Genomic DNA, 21,452 nt, shown 5'->3' with positions numbered 1-21,452 from the left:
AGGTTTCCATTGACGAAGTCAGTAGATTGTAGAGAATAAATAGCAAATGTAGGTGCATGATTGAGGCATCACTGAAGCATCTGAAAATGGCCCTGAAGTTCTTGCCAACAGGTAGTTGCCTTGTTTGGAAAATATTTCTTATCTAGATCACAGGACTCTCCCGATATTCAGTTAGATTTCTTTCTTCCTTTCTTTCTTCCTTTCTTCCCTTCCTCCCTCCCTCTCTCTCTCTTTCTTTTCTTTCTTTCATTCCTTCCTTCCCTCCTCCTCCCTCCTTTTTCCTCTTCTTCTTCTTCTTCTTTTCCTCCTTCTCCTTCTTCCTTCTTCTTCTTTCTTCCTTAGAACTGGAATGATTCATGTACTGATGAAAAGCCAAGTTGATTGGTAGCAAAATAGTCCTTAATAGATGTCATATTAGTAAGACATACCCTCACTATGGAACCATTAAAATTAGATAAAACTTTGCTTATTATTTTGAATACATGGCTTATAAATTTGTTCTGGCTTAGGACATTAATGATATTCTCATAAGCTTTATTTTCTGTTATAATTCCATTTAATTCAGCATTCTTTATTATTTATTTAATGTTCTATATGATATAGATGGTGGTGAGCAGTATTCATTGATTCCACCTTTGGTCATATAGTTAAATGTAGGTGTACACACATGAGAAATCAGACCACATACTACAGATTTTAGGTTAATAAATGAAACATACTGAGTGACTGTTAGCTTAGATTTAGGAATAATCTCAATCTTAGACCAGTATTATTTTATGTGATAATGCTAGCACATTCACATTTAATATTATATAAACATTATCTAACTCTCACTTGCTTTCAAGACTGATAGACACACTTTACCATTTAGTATTGTAGTTGCTTTACTGGATTCTGGAAAGAAATCAAAGATAAACAAGAACTTGTCCTTATTCTGGAGAGGTTCACATCTTTTACAGCCATAAGGTAAGTCCTCCATCTAAGAGCCCTGTTCCCACACCTTTGCAGTGTGCATTTGTGCTGCCTCTCATGCCACTCCCCTTCCACACCCCCCAACCCCAAAAATGGTCCTGGTACACAGCATAACAAAGTACTGGGAATTATATTCACAAATAATAAACTACAATAATGCATTGCTTTTCTCATATAACAGTTTCTTTGTAAATTTGACACAGTAAGATCAACTGGTGCTTGTTTGAAAAGACAATATGTTAATGGAAATACCAATTCCATAACTGATTTTACTGTTTTCTCTCTGCCTGCTAGCTATTGGAAAAGAAATGCTACTCATGCTTAGACTGACAGAAAAAACAGTATCTAGGGTTTATTCTGCATTCAAATAGTCCAGTTTGGCCACAATTTTAATCTGGCCCAAGCAAAGAAACTATACAAGTTTGTGTGTCAGAGACTACAGAAGGAAAATGGTATCTGACTACCAGGGCTCCATCTTCTGAGATCCCCTTCTTGGCTTTATTCCAGTGAAAAATGCAAGATCATAGTTGGCTGCTCAACACTGGCAAGAAGAAGGTGAACAAGGTAAAACACTGATAAATCTTCTGAAGCTTCCACTAGATAGGACCTATCATTCATGACTAGTATGATATTCCTATGGGTGGATGGGTGGATGGATAGATAGATAGATAGATAGATAGATAGATAGATAGATAGATAGATAGATAGATATAGAGGCTTTTTCCTGATTACAATTAATGCATTTTTTCTTGTTTAAGCTGGACCTGTTCCTTTGAATTTTGTAAACCTATAGGAACACAAGATCTGTAAGTTTTAGTGAATATAAAAATCACCTAGAGGATTTGAGGAAAATGCCTATGCATGGGTCCTACCCACTGAGTTTTTAATTACTAAATTTGGTCTAAGTCCCATGTCTCTCATGCAGGTATATTGAGTTTGACATTTTATGGAAAAAATGAATACACTTTAAATAGAAATGATATAGACTGCTAGAAAAGAATGGCTTAGATACTACAATCTGAACTTACAGCTTTCCTGCTTCTTCACATGTAGTTATAATAGGTAGCTGGTGGCTGGGCATGGTGGCTCATGCCTGTAATCCTAGCAGTTTGAGAGGCTGAGGTGGGTGGATCATGAGGTCAGGAATTCCAGACCAGCCTGACCAACATGGTGAAACCTCATCTCTATTAAAAATGCAAAAATTAGCTGGGCATGGTGGCACATGCCTGTAATCCCAGCTACTCAGGAGGCAGAGACAGGAGAATTGCTTGAACTTATATGTATCTCACTATTAAATAATTCCTACAGTCTTACTTATCAGGCAGGCTTCCATAATATAAAAGGAGAGTTAAGAGTGACTCATATAATGTGGCTGTTGATAAGAATTTAAAAATATTGCTGGCAGTCATTATAGGTTTAAGAACAGACTGCAGTTGGACCAGTGGATCTCAAATTTAGCTCAACATTGGAATCATTTAGGAAAAAAATGATTTATAAATTATAACTCCCCCCCTCCCCCCCAGAGATTCTGATTTTACTGCCCTAGGGTGTAAGTTGGTCATCAAATTTTTAAATTGTCTCAGGTGACTCTAACACATGAACAAATTTGGGGACCACTGCATGGAACCAATGCCTTACCCCAACAAAAACGGATTACCAACAATATACAGTAGTACTATTTCTTCACTGAATGCCTACAATTGTTTTATCCTTTTAACTACTTTTAAACATATTACAAAAGTATGTGTTTCTTCATTTTGTTTGGAATTAATCCATTGTTATTAAATTCAGCTGAAAGTTTTTTGTTTCTTTTTCATGTTTTTGACATCTAGTAAGAGTGAAATAAGGTTGAAAAGACCAGCCCTGATGAAGGACCAAGGACTAGAATACTGACTCTTTCCAGTAGACCAGTAGTTCTCAATTTCTGGGTTTCTCAATAAGATATTTTGAATAGAGAGAAGAAAAATGGCATTTTAAACTTAAACTTCCTGCTTCTTTCAGTTAGACTGACTTCCTAAATGTGGTGATAAGGAAATAGATATCTTAGCAATTTTTGAAAACTCAGGCAAAACTTTTTTTTGCATATCATAAATTATAATGAAGAGGGTGCATTTTTAAATTAAAAATCTCTATTTGGGATTTTTGTGATATCATGTTGAAAATGATACTTTTCAGGAAACAGATCTTTCTAAACACAGTTCTTTTGTCATCATGTCTATTTATATTTCGATTCTTGGTTGTACTATCATTTTTTGTTTTCTAACGTTTTATGGAAATTCCTTCAAACAAACTTTACATAAAGATATGTAAAATACACAACTTAATACTTCCAAAATTTTACATGTCTTCAGTTATTGAAAATGTAATTCAACTTGAGAGGTGTTTTAGAAATGAATTCCTAACACAGAGTGAGATACATGTGAAATCAATGTTGGCAATTTTTAATCTGTCCAAAATTCTGTTTCTAATTTTAAATAAATAGTTTTTCTAAATAATTTCACTTAAACGTCAACATTTAGAAAATTACCTCTTTGTGTCTCAGTTGTCTCAATAATTGTTTCAGGATAATGATAAATTTGTAATGAGTGTTAATTGAGCTAATATTGAAAGATACCTTGTGATCTATTATGTATAGTCTTTTTTTTTTTATACTTGGGGGATACAAGTGCAGTTCTGTTACATGGATATACTGTATAGTGGTGAAGTCTAGGCTTTTAGTGAAGCCATCGCCTGAAAAGAATATACATTGTATGCATTAGTTAATTTCTCACCCCTCCCCACTTCCTCTCACCCTATTGATTCTTCAGTGTTTATTACTCCACTTTCTATGTCCATGTGTACCCATTATTGCACTCTCACTTACAAGTGAGAACATGCTATTACCAATATTCTTTTAACCTGCCCACCATATTGGTCTTTAGAGGTATTAGAAAAGAAAGCTCTTGCTCTATAAATGATTCATAAGAAATCTAGGAAAAAAAGGAGTCTGGGCTTCATGTCTATCTGACAACAGACAAATATTGGTTGTAGATAACTAAATATCTTTATCTTGCAGAATATTTGCCCTATGTGAATCCAATTAAAATTCAAAAGAGGCTAGAAGACTTTCATTCGGAAAATTTGAAAGGTAGTATTCTTTTTTTACTCCTACAGAGGGATATGTACAATGGCCAGGACGTACCAATACTTTAAACTTTTCACTCATTTTCTGTAGATAAAAAGTGTTATCAAAGGTGGTAGGTTCATGAGTCAAGCTCGTCCCATCAACCAACCACACTGAATTTAGGGAAGGTCTCTTCACCTGACATTGCCCAGATAGTGATTTCATTTTATGTGAATTTTCTTGGAGCTAAATTCTTTTATAAATCAATTGATATATTTCTTAATATAGGTGATAAAATGTGTCATTAAATCTAAACGTGTTATTTAATATAAAAACACACAAATTAATAATCAATTATTTACTCAATATTTAATATATAAAGATGTGTAAGACAATGTGAGTTTTATCCTAATAGAGGAAACACAGAAACGAACATATTAAAAAAACTAATACAATATAGTAAATACTATACTTGAGATGAGCTCAAGGTTTATTAGTAATTCAGAAGAAAGAGAAAATATTTAGTACACAGTAGGCAGGAGAAGCATGAATAATGTATTTATTTGGTAATGCGGTAGACTGGAAAAGACCTCTCTACCCCAAGATTGCTTTTATCTCTTGAAAAAAAAAAGAGGCAATGTTTGAGATCTTAGCTAAAGGCTTAGACCATAAGTGACTATGATGAGCGGAGCTCCCTTGCTTCCAAAACATTTTTGAACTCCTAAGAATATAAGATTGTTTATTACTGCAGCATTGTTTAGCCCAAAGCATCTCAAACTTTTGTGTGTATATGAATTACCTGGGGACTTTGTAAATATATAGACCTCAGCTCAGTAAATCTGGGTAAAAATTCTACATTTCCAACCAGCTCCCAGGTGATGATGATGCTGCAGTTTCAAGAACCACATCTGGTATAGCAAGGCCTAGCCTAACTGGCTGTTACAGTGACAGTAATGGCATCGTATCCCAGTATTTCTACCCTACATTTAGGGCTTATTTCCCAGATGTCATCACTGAATTGCACTGATGTTTGAACTACCGGTAGCAATCTCCAAGTGAGTAATAAAATCATGTTATAATCAATAAAATCATAACCAACAGTTAAAAAGAGAAATCAGAAAAATTACAAGAATAAAATAGAATTAAGCAGAGTATAAAGTTATCAGGTTGCATACAGGCAATAAGAATAAATATTGTTTTTGGAAAATTCACAAGTTATATATTCTTGAGTGCTTTGTAAAATATAGGACAGTTGAAATGTTTTAAGTCCAATGATTTATTAGTTAATATTCAACAATGGTTAGAGATGTTAAAATAATCTTTGGGTAATTATTCTTGGGCACACAGCTGAACACATTCCCTAACCTTCCTTGCAGTCAGGTATGGCAATGTGATAAGGTTTTAGCCACTGGGCTGGGTCGTGAATTGTATGATATTTTTATTCTTGATTCACTGATACTTCCACAAGAGATCTTTCCACCTTTCATTTTTCTTCCAATTGTAGGATAAAACCTAGGTGATTCTGGAAGACACATTTTGATAATGATAGAGCCCCGCAAACCTGAATCTCACCAACATGGAGACACTTTGAGCTTTACATTGAAGCAAAACATAATCTATTACTGGGGGCCTACTTGGTACAGCAGTTAAAGTAGCTTAAACAACTCATATAAACATACTGAAATAAAAATCTGTAATGGTATAACTGCTCTCAGCTCTATGAACATTTCCCTTTTTTTTTTTTTTTGCATAAAAACCAAAGTACTTACTCTAGATGACAACAGACTGAGTGACATGGCCTCTAGCTAGGGCACAGACCTCATTTTATATCTCTCCAAATTCTCCTCAGCTGGATTCCAGTCACACCGCCTTGCTATTCTTTCATGGATTTCCATCCAAGGACTTTTGCACATTACATTTTATCTGCCTGGAGAACTATTCCACCAGATATTTGCATTATACTTCTACATGCTTACAGCCCAGATGTTTCTCACATGCTATGAATGCTTCTCTAATAATTTTTTTCTTATTTTTAGAAGATTTATATCCCTTTTTGTAGATAACGTGCCTTTATCATTGACTTTGGTGGTGCGTAGTTATACTGCAATCTGGATGTGGAAATATTTATTTATTTTGATTGGTTGGTATCTACAAGACTTCTTGAATCTACATATTTATGTGTGTCATCAATTGTGGTAAACAATCAGCAAATATCTCTTCAAGTGTTGTGCCTTTCCTTTCTCTCATCTGGAAACCCAGCTTGAATTGTCATATATTTTTATTCTACCATTTATAATTCGTTATTTCTCTTTAATATTTTAAATTTCATTTCTCTTTGCTGCATTCAGAATTAGCTTTTTTCTATATATACTGGTTTACTAATTATTTTTGACTTTGTCAAACTTCCTCTTTAATACTTCAACTGAGTTCCTGAATTCTATTACAGTTTGTCTTCATTTCTAGAAGGTTAATTTTTTTTCCAAATCTGTAGACTTTTTGAAATCATTTATTTCTTATACATATTTTGATGTACTCTCTTATTTCTTTGGATATATCAAACATTTAATATTTTCTTTCACAAAATTTTAATATCTACACAAGTCTGATTCTGCCATTATGTTTGATGACTCTTAGTCACATTGGCTAGTTTGCTTGTGTGTTTTGTGACTTTGAATAGCAAGCTCAAAGCCTATTAAATTTATCTGTGCAAAATATTTTAGCCTAGTTAAAAAATATTAGATGTACAATTTTGGGGGTACGTAAAATGAATGAATGCATTAATATAATCAAATTAGGGTACTTGGGATATCCATCACTTTAACTACTTATCTTTTCTTTATGCTGGGAACATTTGAATTATTTTCTTCTAGATATTTTGAAATGTGCAATAGATTAATGATAACTATAGTCACCCTAGTGATATAGATAACAGCAGGTATTATTTATCCTAACTTTATATTTCTACCCATTGATCAAATTCTCTTCATTCTCCCCTCCCACCTCCACCTGCTGTCATCTGGTACCTACCAATATACTCTCTATGTTAATGAGATTCATGTCTTTAGCTTCTACGTATGAGTGAAAACATGTGACTTTTTTTTTCTTTTCTTGGTTTATTTTGCTTAACCTAATGATCTCTCATTCCATCCATCCATCATCACCCCATGATTAAATGACATCATTTCAATTTTTGCAACTGAATAAGATTCGTGTGTGTGTGTGTGTGTGTGTGTATCACAAGCTTGTCCAACCCAAAGCCCACAGGCTTCATGTGGCCAAGGATGGCTTTGAATGCAGCTCAACACAAATTTAAGCTTTCTTAATATACTATGAGATTTTTTTTCAATTTTTTTTAGCTCATCATCTATCATTAGTGTCAGTGTATATTATGTGTGGCCCAAGACAATTTTTCTTCCAATGTGGTCCATGAAAGCCAAAAGATTGGACTCTCCTGGTGTATCATATATATGTGTCTGTGTCTGTGTGTGTGTGTGTGTGTGTGAATAAATGTGGAATATATATATATGTGTGTGTGTGTGTAAGTATTAGTTCATTCTCACACTGCTGATAAAGACATACCCAAGACTATTTATAAAGGAAAGAGGTTTAATTGACTCACAATTCAGCATGGATGTAGAGACTTCATCAAACTTATAATCATGGTGGAAGAGGAAGAAAACATGCCCTTTTTCACATGGTGGCAGGGAGGAGAAGTGCCAAGCAAAAAGGGAAAAAGCCCCTTCTGAAACCATCAGAACTCATGAGAATGCATTCACTATCACAAGAGCAGCATGAAGGTAATTGACCCCATGATTAAATTACCTCCCACCAGGTCCCTCCACGACACATGGGGATTATATGACACATACAATTCAAGGTGGTTTTTAGGTGGGGACACAGAGTCAAACCATATCACTTCACCCCAGCTCCTCCCAAATCTCATGTCCTCGCATTTCAAAACATAGTAATGCTCTTCCAGCAGTCCCCCAACAATCCCCCAAAGTCTTAACTGATTTCAGTATTAACTCAAAATTCCAAGTTAACTCAAAATTCCAAATTAACTCAAAAGTCCAAGTCTAAAATCTCATCTGAGACAAGGCAAGTCCCTTTGCCTATGAGCCTATAAAACTTAAAGCAAGTTAGTTACTTCCTAGGTACAATAGGTACAGGCATTGGGTAAATACACCTGTTCCAAATGGGGGACATTGGCCAAAACAAAGGGGCTATAGGCCCCATGCAAGACTGAAATCCAGTAGGGCAGTCATCAAACCTTAAAGCTACAAAATGATCTCCTTTGACTCTAAATCTCACAGCCAGGGCATGCTGATGCAAGAGGTGGGCTCCCAAAGCCTGGGGCAGCTCTGCTCCTGTTCTTTTACAGGGTACAGCCCCCTATCAGTTGCTTTCATGGGCTGGCATTGAGTGTCTGTGGCTTTTCCAGGTGCACAGTGCAAGCTGTCGATCAATCTACTGTTCTAGGGCCTGGAGGACAGTGGCTCCCTTCTCATAGCTCCACTAGGCAGTGCCCCAGTGGGGACTCTGTGTGGGGGCTCCAACTACACATTTCATTTCTGCACTGCCCTAGCAGATGTTCTACATAAGGCTCTGCCCCTGCAGCAAACTTCTGCCTGGGCATCCAGGCATTTCCACACATCCTCTGAAATCCAGTGGAGGTTCTCAAACATCAATTCTTGACTTCTGTGCACCTGCAAGCCCAACACTAGATGTAAGCCACCAAGGTTTGGGGCTTGCACCCTCTGAAGCAACATTCTGAGTTATATGTTGGCCCCTTTGAGCCACCTCTGGAGCTGGAGCAGCTGGGATGAAGGGCACCATGTCCCAAGGCTGCATAAAGCAGAGGGATCCTGGGCCCGGCCCATGAAAACAATTTTTCCCTCCTAGGCCTCCAGACTTGTGATGGGAGGGGCTGCAGTGCCCTGGTGTGAGGTACCTGTGAGAGGGGATGCACAGGTGATTAACATTCTGCTCCACATTACTTATGCAAATTTCTGCAGCTGGTGTGAATTTCTCCCCAGAATATAAAGTTTTCTTTTTTATTACATCATCAGGCTGCAAATTTTCCAAAATTTTATGCTCTGCTTCCTCTTGAATACTTTGCCACTTAGAAATTTCTTCTGCCAGGCAGGGCACTATGGCTCAGGCCTATAATCCTAGCACTTTGGGACACCGAGGCAGGCATATCACTTGAGGTAAAGAGTTTCAAGACCAGCCTGGCCAGAGTGGTGAAATTCTGTCTCTACAAAAAACTAGGAAAATCAGCTGGGCTTGGTGGCTTGCACCTGTGGTCCCAGCTTCTTGGAAGGCTGAGGCAGGAGAATCACTTGAACCTGGGAGGCGGAGGTGCAGTGAGCTGAGATTGCACCACTGCACTCCAACCTGGGTGACAGAGTCAGACTCTGCCTAAAAAGAAAAAAAAAAAAAGAAAGAATTTTTTTCTGCCAGATACCCTAAATCATCTCTCTCAAGCTCAAAGTTCCACAGCTCTCTAGGGCATGAGCAAAATACCACCACTCTCTTTGCTAAAGCATTAACAAGAGTCACCTTTGCTCCAGTTCCCAACAAGTTCCTCATCTCCATCTGAGACCAGCTCAGCCTGGACTTTACTGCCCATATCACTATCAGCATTTTAGTCAAAGCCATTTAACAAGTCTCCATGAAGTTCCAAACATTCCCACATCTTCCTGTCTTCTAAGCCCTCCAAGTCTCTAGGAATTTCCAAACTATCCCACATTTTCCTGTCTTCTTCTGAGCCCTCCAAACTATTCCAACTTCTGCCTGTTACTCAGTTCCAATGTCACTTCCACATTTTTGGGTATCTTTACAACAGCACCCCACCACCTGGTACCAATTTACTGTATCAGTCCATTCTCACACTGCTAATAAAGACATATCTGAGACTGGGTAATTTTTAAAGGAAAGAGGTTTAACAGACTCACAGTTCATCACGGCTGAGGAGGCCTCGGGAAACTTACAATCTTGGTGGAAGGGGAAGCAAACATGTCCTTCTTCACACGGTAGGAGCAAGAAGTGTCAAGCAAAACAGGGAAAAGAACCTCATGAAACCGTCAGTCGGGGGTCTGTCTCGCAGACCCTGACCCAACCACAGATGAATAATCTACACTGACACATATATTCTGCCTGTCAGTCTGGCTAAGAGTCCAGGCCCTCACAGACACCAAGGAAGGTGCTGTATAGAGTAGCAGTCACAGCTGCTGGCATTTATCCAGCACAACTTAAATGACAAAGGCTTTGAGTCAGCACACCTGTGGGTAGCTAATTTGGTTGCCCTCCTCCTGAAAGAGCCATCCTGCCCATGAATGATCAAAGGTTAGTCTTAGGGCCACATGAGTAAGCAAGCTATTTAGATAAACTCCCTTACGTTCCTTTGTACCTGCCTTAAACTATTTACTCAAGTTACAGATTAGGCTGCCTTCAGCCAGATCTATTACTGGAGCTTATGCAAACCCTCTGGCCTTCCAAGAAGGTTTATGTCTATTTCTATAATTATCTTTAAAATGTTTCCCACCAGACTGACTGAAATCCCACACATCAGATCTCATGCGAACTCACTATCACAAGCATAGCATGAGGATAATCAACCCCACGATTAAATTACCTCCTACCAGGTCCCTCCCATGATACGTGGGAATTATGGAAACTACAATTCAAGGTGAGACTTAGGTGGGGACACCGAGCCAATTCATATCAGTATGTAAATGTGGTATACGTATCTGAAGAAATATAAATATTTCATAGATATCTACGAAGAAATGTGATATGTATATGTACACAAATACATAGATCACTATTTATTCATATATTCATGGGCATTTAGGTTGATTTCGTATTTTTGCTATTGTGAATAAAGTTGAAATATACATAGGGGGACAGATATCTCTTTAATATTGACTTTGCTGGATTTTATGGTAGTTCTATTTTTAGTGTTTTGAAGAACTTATGTGCTGTTTTCCATAGTGGTTGTACTAATTTAGATATCTTCCAAGGGTGTATGAGAATTTCCCTTTCTCCACATCCTTACCAGTATTCATTAATTTTTTTGTATTTTGGATAAAAACTACTCTAACTAGGATGAAATAATATCATATTGTTATTTTGATTCACATTTTTCAAATTAATTATGTTGAGTATTTCTTTCATATATCTGTTGACCACTTACATGAGAAATGTCTATTCATATTTTTTGCCCATTTTAATCAGACTATATTTTTGCTATTAAGTTGTATGAGCTTCTTATATATTCCTCTTATTAATCCCTTGTCAGATAGATATGTTGAAACTATTTTCTCCAATTCTGTGAATAGCTGCTTCACTTTCTTGTTTCCTTTGTTGTGCAGCAACTTTTTATTTTGATGTGACCATATTTGTCTATTTTTGCTTTTGTGTCTGTGTTTTGAGGTTCTAAAAATAATTATTTGCCAAAATCAATGTCTTGGAATGTCCCCAATGTTCTCTTCTAGTAGTTACATAGTTTCAAGTCTTATACTTAAGTATATAGTCCATTTTTATTTGATTTTTGTGTATCGTGAGATGTAGGGGTCTGCTGCATGTAGTTATTCAGTTTTCATAGTACTATTTATTCAAGAGTGTGTCCCTTGCCCAACTTATGTTCATGGCACCTTTGTCAAAAACGAGTTGACTATAAGTGTGTGCATTTATATCTTGGCTCTCTATTCTGTTACATTAACTTATGTGTCCATTTTTATGCCAGGGCCACAATGATTTGGTTACTACAGCTTTGTAGTATATTTTGAAGTCAGGTAATGTGATGTTTCCAGTTCTATTTGTTTGGCTCAGGATTGCTTTTGCTGTTCCAGGTCTTTTGTGGTTCCACATAAATTTTAGAATTTGTTTCAATTTTTCTGAAAAATTTTATTAGTGTTTTGATAGATATTGCATTAAATCTACAAATTGTTTGAGTAGTATTGTCAATTTCAAAATATTAATTTTTCCAATCCATGAGCATGAAACACTTTTTTCCTCTGTCTTTTCAAGTGTGTTTTGTAATTTTATTTTTATAGACGTTTTACATTTTGGTTAAATTGATTTTAGACTATTTTATATACCCTGTAGCTTTTATAAATGGGATTGCTTTCTTGATTTTTTTTGTAGGGAGGATCACTGGCTATTAGTGTATGTAAATGCTACTGATTGTTGTATGTTAGGTTTGTGTCCTGCCACTTTACTGAATTCACTTCAGTTCTCACCATTTTTTGGTAGAGTCTTTAGGCTTTTCTAAATGTAAGATTATGTCATCTCTATACAAGGCTAATTTGACTTCTTCTTTGCAATTTGCATGCTTTTTATTTATTTCTCTTGCCTAATCGCTCTGGCTACAACATCCAGTACTTTGTTGCATTAAAGTGATAAAACTGGGCATCCTGTCTTGTTCCAGATTGTAGAGAAAATTATTTTAATTTTTGCCCATTCAGTATTATATTCAGTGTGAGTTTGACATAGATAGTCTTTATTATTTTGCTGTATGTTTATTCTATATTCAGATTATAGAGGATTTTTATTGCAAAAAGATGTTAAATTTTATTAAATACTTATTTCATCATCTATTAATATGATCATATGGTTTTTGTTCCATATATTTGTTCATATGTTTGGTTCTCCATTTGGTTTTGTTCTGTTAGTGTCATCACTTTGATTGATTTGTCTATATTGAACCATTCTTGCATCCCAGGGATAAATTCCACTTCATCATGGCAAATCATCTTTTGATCTTTTTAATGTGTTTTGAATTCAGTTTGAGGATCACTTGTTGAGGATTTTTGCATCTATGTTCATCAGGGACCATTGGCTGTAGTTTTGGTGTGTGTGTTATGTCCTTATCTGATTTTGGTACCAAGGCAATGTGGGCCTCACAGGATAGATTTGACAGTGCTCTCTCCTCTCGAATTTCTTTTTAAGAATTAGAGAAGAATTGGTATCAGTTCTTCTTTAAATGTTTGGTAGAATTTAGCAGTAAAACCCTCAGGTCTTAGAATTTTATTTGACAGGAGTGTATGTGTCCAGAAATGGTTTTCCAATTTGTTGTCATACTGTTAATTATAGTTTCCAGTGATTCTTTGTACTTCTCAGTTGTTATGTCTCTTTTCTCATTTCTGATTTTATTTATTTCAGTTTTCCCTTTTTTTCTTAATCTAGCTTTCATTTTGATTATATGTGTGTCCTTAAAGCTAAAGTAGGTCTCTTTTATTCAGCATACAGTTGGATGTTTTTAAAAAGAATTCATTCTCCTCTTGTATGTCTTTTGATTGGAGAAGTTAGTAAATTTATATTTAAATTAATTGTTAGTAGATTTAAAGTAATTAAAGTAAAAGTAATTATTATTGACTTACTCTTACCATTTGATTAATTCTTTTACATCTATATTGTAGTCCCTTTTTTTCTTTCTCATTTACCATCTTGCTTTGTAACTGGATGGTTTTTCATAGTGATATGCTTTGGGTTTTTGTTGTTTGTCTTTTACTTTATTATTATTTTTTGAGAGAGAGAGTCTTGTTCTGTCGCCCAGGCTTGAGTACGCTGCAACATCCACCTCCCAGGTTCATGAGATTCTCATGCCTCAGCCTCCAGAGTAGTTGGAACTACAGGCATGTGCCATCACGCCTAGGTAATTTTTTGTAGTTTTAGTACAGATGGGGTTTTGGCATCTTGCCCAGGCTGGTTTCAAATTCCTGAACTCAAGCAATCCAACTTCCTTGACTTCCCAAAGTGCTAGGATTACATATGTGAGCCACCATGCTGGGCCAGTTTTTCATAGTAAGATGCTTTGATTCCTTACTCTTTATCTTTGTCTACTGTAGGTTTTTTTATTTGGAATTGTCTTGGGGCTATATGCAATATTTTACAGATATAACACTTTATTGTAAACTCACTGACACTTAAATTCAATTACATCAACAATTATATTATTTAAGTTAGCCCCCTCGACAATTAGTTTTGGAAGTAATATTGAGTATTCATATAAAGATTTTTGTAATTATAGCTATGTTTATTTTTTCTTTTAACCTTCTATACTAGAGTTATAAATTGTTTGTACACCATGATTACCATATTGGAGTATTCTGAATTTGATTATATACTTACCTTTACCAGTGAGTTTCAATTTCATATATTTTCATGTTATTAATTAGCATCCTTTAAACCAATCTTGAAGAACTCCCTTTAGCATTTTGTTAAGGTAAGTCTAGTGGTGGTACACTTTCTCAGTTTTTGTTTGTCTGAGGATGTGTTTATCTCTCCTTCATTTTTGAAGGACAACCTTGCTAGGGATGTTTTCTTGGTTAGCAGTTGTTGTTATTGTTTTCTTTTAGCACTTTTAACATATTGTCTTATTCTCTCATGGTCTGCAAGGTTTCTGCTGAGAAATCTCCTAATAGCCTATTGAGAGTTACCTCATACATGGCAAGTTCCTTTTCTCTTGTTGCGTTCGAAAACCGTCTATTTCTTCTGATTTTTGCAGTTTGATGATAATGTGAAACAGTAAAATCCTCTTCAGTTTCAAACTTTTTGAGAACCTTTGATTCACCTCTTTCAAGATGTTGTTATCTTTCCCAGGATTTGAGTAGTTTTCAACCATTATTTCTTTAAATATGCTTTCTATCTCTTTCTTTCTCTCTCTTCTCTTTCTGATACTTCCAAATCCACATATTATTTTTCATAATATAATATCCTCAATTCTGTAACCTTTCTTCATCCATTCCTTTTTCTCCTCTGAATGGATAATTTTAAGTGACCTATCTTTGAGTTCATAAATACTTTTGTTCTATCAAGTCTGCTTTTGAAGCTGTCTATTGCAATTTTCATTTCATTTAGAGTATTTATTCAATTTTAACATTCTGCTTTGTTCTATTTTTGATGATTTATCTATGATGAACTTCTCAATTGTTTGTATACTATTTTCCTGATTTCATTGAGTTGTCTATGTTCTCAGGCAGCTCACTGAACTTTCTTAAGGCAATTATTTCAATTTTTGGTCAGGCAATTTGTAAATTTCCATTTTGGGGAGATCAGTTACTAAAAAAAATTGTGTTCCTTTGGTTTTCTCGTGTTTTCTTCATTGTTTGGGGGAATCTTTTTGTTTTTTATCTTCTTTTAATTTTATTTGTATGTGTGTTGTTTTAAGTCTTACATGAGCATCTTTATATTTGAAGAAAGAGTCATCTTCTCCAGTCTTTACAGACCGACTTCTTCAATACATCAATTCTTGGACTTTTTTTTTTTGCTCTAATCGTGTGCTGGAAAATTTTCACTGAATTCCCAGACTCGCACATAAATACTCTTACCCATGGGTGGTTGTCAAAATTGATGCATGATGGGCAGATGATCATAGAAAATTTTATTTCTGCCATCTGACTAAGGTCACTAAGATTAAAAAATTATTATATAGTAATTATAACATTCTTAGCATTTTCAGTTGAAATGCTTCTTACTCAAAACTATTTTAGAAATATTTTGGCACGGTAGAAGGTGAGGCAGCATGCTGTTAATTTTTCTATAAATGTCTTATGGTGAAATATATAACAATAATTGGTAGGAATGGTGTTTATTGTGATTAATGATATAATCATATATGCTGTTTTATTATCCAAACAAATCATGTGGTAATTTACATTTATTTTAAACCATTTTATTTCAGTCAGCCAAGTTTACTTGCTGTATTAGTTCATTTTCAGCTGCAGATAAAGACACATGGCTGGGGAGGCCTCACAATCATGGGGAAAGGCAAGAAGGAGGAAGTCACATCTTATGTGGATGGCAGCAGGCAAAGAGAGCTTGTGCAGAGGAACTCCCCTTTTTAAAACCATCAGATCTCATGAGACTTATTCACTATCACAAGTACAGCAAGGGAAAAACTCGCCCCCATGATTTAGTTACCTCCCACTTGATCCATCCCATGACACATAGGAATTGTGGGAGTTACAAGTTTAAGATGAGATTTAGGTTGGGACACAGCCAAACCACATCACTTGCTTTTTCAAGGAAAGACAGAATAAAATTCTTAGATATCACTGGAGTCAAAATAATGGCATAAAACCCAAGGGTATTTACATTTTACATTACTAGAGATATTCTATGTAGGACTTTAGAAAGCAGGTTTTTGTCAGTGTTTTTTGTACAACCATTTCTGATTATGTATTTTTGCTTCTCTTCATAAAATGTAATTAAAAGAATTTTTTTAATTTTAAAGAAATTACCTTCAGTGTATCTGTATGTTTTTCTACGTTTTTATTAAACTATCTATTACATGCTGAATAATACCCTTGAATAATTCAGTATTAAAGGTGTCAAGAATATGCACCTAATTTTTTCTAAACATGCAAAAGCAAAGACTTTTTCTAGGTTTATAAGCCAAAAATTAGGCAGTTTCACTGTTTAATTTGGCAAGTTGAACATCTGGCTTTAGGACATTTCAATATATCTACTGAAGTAAATCAGTCAAGGATGCTAGGATTACTATTTCATCTAGTTACTATAATAGCATCTTGCTGCCTTCAAAAAATGCATTACAGTGTCCTCAGGAATACATATCTGGACAGATGTGGGGAGAATGTCTCATTGCAGAAGCTATAGACCTAATTGAGCTGAAGGATTTCCAACTTTCATTTACCCTTGTTCACATATGAAAAGAAGTATGTTCCCCCAAATAACTGATATTTGAGGATTTTATTATCTTCATTTGGGAAGAACATAACATTATTTTCCCTCCACAATGTAGTTTAAAGTAAACAACAAAAGCCATTTGAATGAAAACATCACAGAGCTCTTCTATATTTTTGGTTTTAGTGGACAGATTCAATTTAATATTATGATCTTCCCTGCCTTTCAGAACCACATTATTCCCAAGTATTAGTGGTTGAAAAGAATTCAGCTTTCTGCTTCATTTTTGATAGTTTCCCAAATGTAATCTCAGAAATGTTTTCACTTTATAGATAACAAAACAGAAATCTAAATTGATTCATTGATTCATTCAACAAATACTTATTTAGTGCTTAATGTTTGCCAAGTACTGCCACTAGGTCTATAGCAGTGAGAATAAAACATCCATCTGTTTACCTGGAATTTTCATTCTAAAGTTTGGTGAAGGGATCTGTAGTAAACAGTTAAATAAATATATATGAGGTATAATTTTAGATAGATATCAATGCCTTGAAAAAAAATACAATGGCAATGGTGGAAGGATAAGTGGAATTAAGAAGGAATAGGCAGCTGGGCGCGGTGGCTCATGCCTATAATCTCAGCACTTTGGGAGGCCAAGGCAGACGGATCACAAGGTCAAGAGTTTGAGACCATCCTGGCCAACATGGTGAAACTCCATCTCTACTAAAAATAAAAAAATTAGCCGGACATGGTGGCATGCGCCTGTAGTCCCAGCTACTCTGGAGGCTGAGGCAAGAGAATCGCTTGAACCTGGGAGGCAGAGGTTTCAGTGAGCCGAGATTGCACCATTGCACTCCAGCCTTCCAACAGAGCAAGACTCCATCTCAACAACAACAAAAAAAAAAAAAAGAAGAAGAAGAAGAAGAAATAGACAAGAAAGACCACCTTGAAGAGGGGATGTTTGAGCTCCGATCAGAAAGACCAATAGAAATCAGTAAATAGCGGAAAAGCTTGAGAATTTACAAACAGACTGGATTTGCCATTAAAGAGATAGAGGATATAGCAAAATATAAAATAAAAAAGCAAAGATATAAACAGGCAAAAGTTGTAGTTTTTGCCTACATTTTTCTACTATTCATCTCAATACATCCTTGTTGCAAGAGCTTAAAAAGATGAATGGAAAATGCCCTACTTTAAGCCCTCCATACCTCTACTTTTTCCCCAAATTAACTGCTACTAATATAATTTTTTGAGAATTTGTCAAAAAATTTTCTGCAAATGTGTACACACGAACACATACACATATTTCTAAATGTTTTCAACAAACTGGATCAAATTCTATATTTTGTTCCGGAATTTTCCTTTTTCTGCTAAAGGGTCCTTAAGGCTTAGCAACTAATGTATATCAGGAGATCTTAGCCTATATTAGTCCTCTTAATAATTACATAATATTCTATTGTCTGAGTATATTATTAAACTTAAATATTCTTCTATTGATTAGCATTCAAGTGGTTTCCAATGTTAACTATTTAAAGTTATGCTGCAGTTGATACTTCTGAATGTGTATCTTTATTCCCATTTGCAAGCATTCCTTAAGAATACAGTAAAAGACATAGGATTTTTGAATTAAAGTATGTGTAAAATTTTGATTTGGGTATAGATATTGTCAGTTTTCTATCAGTAAAAACCCACAATTTTAATTTTTAACTATCTTGGGGGAAAAATGCCAGTCTCTCCACAGCCTTTCCATGGCTGTTACCAATTATATATGTTTGACCCAATCAAAAGCTAACACATAGTAAATCGTTGTTTTTATTAGCATTTTCCTAGTACAGTTGAACCTCTTACTGTGCATTGATGATTTTTTATGTATATTGTCCTCTGTTAATTATGCATTTTATTTTTTATTTGTTCATTTGAAAATAAGGTTTTATTTACTTATAAAAAAATTAACACTATATGGCACTTTATATCAGTCTGCTATTAACAAGAATGTACAGTTTACATGTACAAGTATCTAAACTTAAACATTTACTGATTTTTCTTGCTCACAATTATCTCTTAAGCCTTTATCTTTCCTCTTTTTTTGTGGAATCATAATGTATCTTTTGAAAATGTACCTCAAGTAATTCCTCCAGAAATGTGTCCGTGGTCATAAACCTTCTGAGTCTTTACATATGTGAATATATAATTTTGTTCTCCCTTTTGAATGGCGTTATTGCCTACTATAGAATTCTATGCTTAAAAGCATTTTTTCCATAGAACTTAGCAAATATTTTTTCCAGTTTTCCAGTATTTGATGTTATTTTGTTGTTCATTCTTTTGTAGATAACTTGGGTTCTTTCTCTTTCTGGATATGTTTTGGGTGCCTTTATTGTTGGCATAATGAAATTTTATCACAATGTACATAACTAGATGTTTAGAAACCAGTTTAGAAGTAGATATTTTTATTTAAGTCTGTGGTCATTTTGTGGGCTCTTACGGAATGAATACTCATGTGTTTCTTCAGTTATCCAAAGTCTTTTATTAAGTATTTGATCTTTCTTTACCCAATTTTTTATACTATCTTCTTTAACAAATTCTGTAGGATCCTGGAGGATACAGTCTCTCAAAATTACCCTTGAACTTTATTCTCATATCTTACATGGTTTTGATTTCTTTGTGATTAACTCTTGGTCTTGGTTTGATTATTTAGCAGACAAATTTGTGGTTTAAAATAGTTTCTTTCATGTTATTCATTCCTGATTTTTTTTAATTTTTATTTCAAATGTAAGGGGTACATGTGTAGGTTTATTATCTAGGTATATTGTGTGATGTTGAGGTTTGGGGTACAAATAATCCCATCACCAGGGTACTGAGCATAGCACCCAATAGGTAGTTTCCAATCTTTGTACTTCCCTTTCTACTCTAGTAGTTGCCAGTTGCTATTATTGCCATCTTTATGTCCATGAGTATCCAATATTAGCTCCCACTTACAAGTGAGAATATTCAGAATTTTGGTTTTATTTTCCTGCATTAATTCACTTAAAGTGATGGCCTCTAGGTGCATCCATGTTGCTGCAAAGGATATTATTTCACACATTTTTATGGCTGTGTAGTATTCCATGATGTATATGTACCACATTTTCTTTATTCCATACACCATTGATGAGCACCTAGATTGGATTCCAATATTCACAATATTGCTATTGTAAATACTGCTGGAATAAATATATGAGTGCATTTGTCTTTTTGGTAGAATAATTTATTTTCTTTTGAACATATATCCAGTATTGAGATAGCTAGGTTAAATGGTAGTTCTGTTTTAAGGTCTTTGAGAAACCTCCACAGTGCTTTCCGCAGTGACTGAACAAATTTACATTCCCACCAACAGCATATAAGCATTCCCTTTTCTCTGTAGCCTCGTCAGCTGTTGTTTTTTGACTTTTTTGTAATAGCCATGCTTGCTGGTATGAGATGGTATATCATTTGCATTTCTCTGGTAATAAGTAATGTAGAATGTTTTTTCATGTTTGTTGAGGGTTTGTATATCTTCATTTTAAAAGTGTCTGCTTATGTCTTTTGCCCATTTTAATGTGTTTTTTTTTTTTTGCTTATTCAATTGTTTAAGTTTCTTATAAATTTGAGATATCAGACCTCTGTTGGATGTGTAGTTTGCAAATATTTTCTCCTATTCTGTAGGTTATCTGTTGACCCTGTTGATAGTGTCTTTTACTGTACAGAAGTGCATTCGTTTAATTAGGTCTCACTTGTCAATTTTTGCATTTGTTGTAATTGCTTGTGAGCATTTAGTCATAACAGATTTTCCAATGCCAATGTCTACAATAGTGTTAACTAGGTTTTTTCTTAAGATTTTTATATTTGGAGGTCTTATACTTAAACCTTTAATGCATCTTGGTAAATTTTTGTATATGGCGAAAAGTAATGGTCCGGTTTCATTCTTCTGCATGTGACTAGCCAATTAGCCCTGAAGCATTTATTGAATACAGAGTCCTTTCCTTGTTGCTTATTTTTGTTGAATTTGTCAAAGATTAGGTGGCTGTTGGTGTGCAGCTTTATTTCTCGGTTCTCTATTGTATTTCCTTAGTCTATGTGTCTAATTTTGTACCTTGCCATGCTGTTCTGATAACTGTAGCCTTATAGTATAGTTTGAAGTTAGGTAATATAATGCCTCTGGCTTTGTTCTTTTGTTTAGGATTGCTATGTCTATTTGGGCTCCTTTTTGGTTCCATATGAATTTTTAAATAGATTTTTTTCTATTAATAGATCTGTGGAAATTGATGTTGGTGTTATGTGAGGAATAAGCTTGAATCTGTAGATTACTATCAGCTGTATGGCAATTTTAACAACACTGATTCTTCTAATCCGTGAACACACAATGTTTTTCTATTTGTATTATCTATGATTTCTTTTAGCAGTGTTTCTTAGTTCTCCATGTAGAAATCATTCAGTTCTTTGATTAGCTGTATTCCTAGGTGTTACAGTAGGAAGGGGAGAAGGAACAGAATAGAGGATGCTCTATGGCAACAAGGTTTATTGAGCAGAGACCTGCAGAAGGGGACAGCAGCTAGCACCAGAGCTTGCCCCTGCTTACTGACAGGATAGTTACAGGCATGGGCAGAAGAGTCCTGGGATTGTTACACAAAGGGGTGGGGCAGTGTGGTTAGCTGCTGATAAGGGAGGAATTTTCTGTGGACAGGCGGCTAGGCCTGGGACTTCTCCAACA

Source organism: Symphalangus syndactylus, chromosome 20 (assembly GCF_028878055.3).
Source record: "Symphalangus syndactylus isolate Jambi chromosome 20, NHGRI_mSymSyn1-v2.1_pri, whole genome shotgun sequence".
Lineage (NCBI taxonomy): Eukaryota > Metazoa > Chordata > Mammalia > Primates > Hylobatidae > Symphalangus > Symphalangus syndactylus.
The sequence above is the reverse complement of the archived record's forward strand: the minus strand, read 5'-3'. Positions refer to the sequence as shown.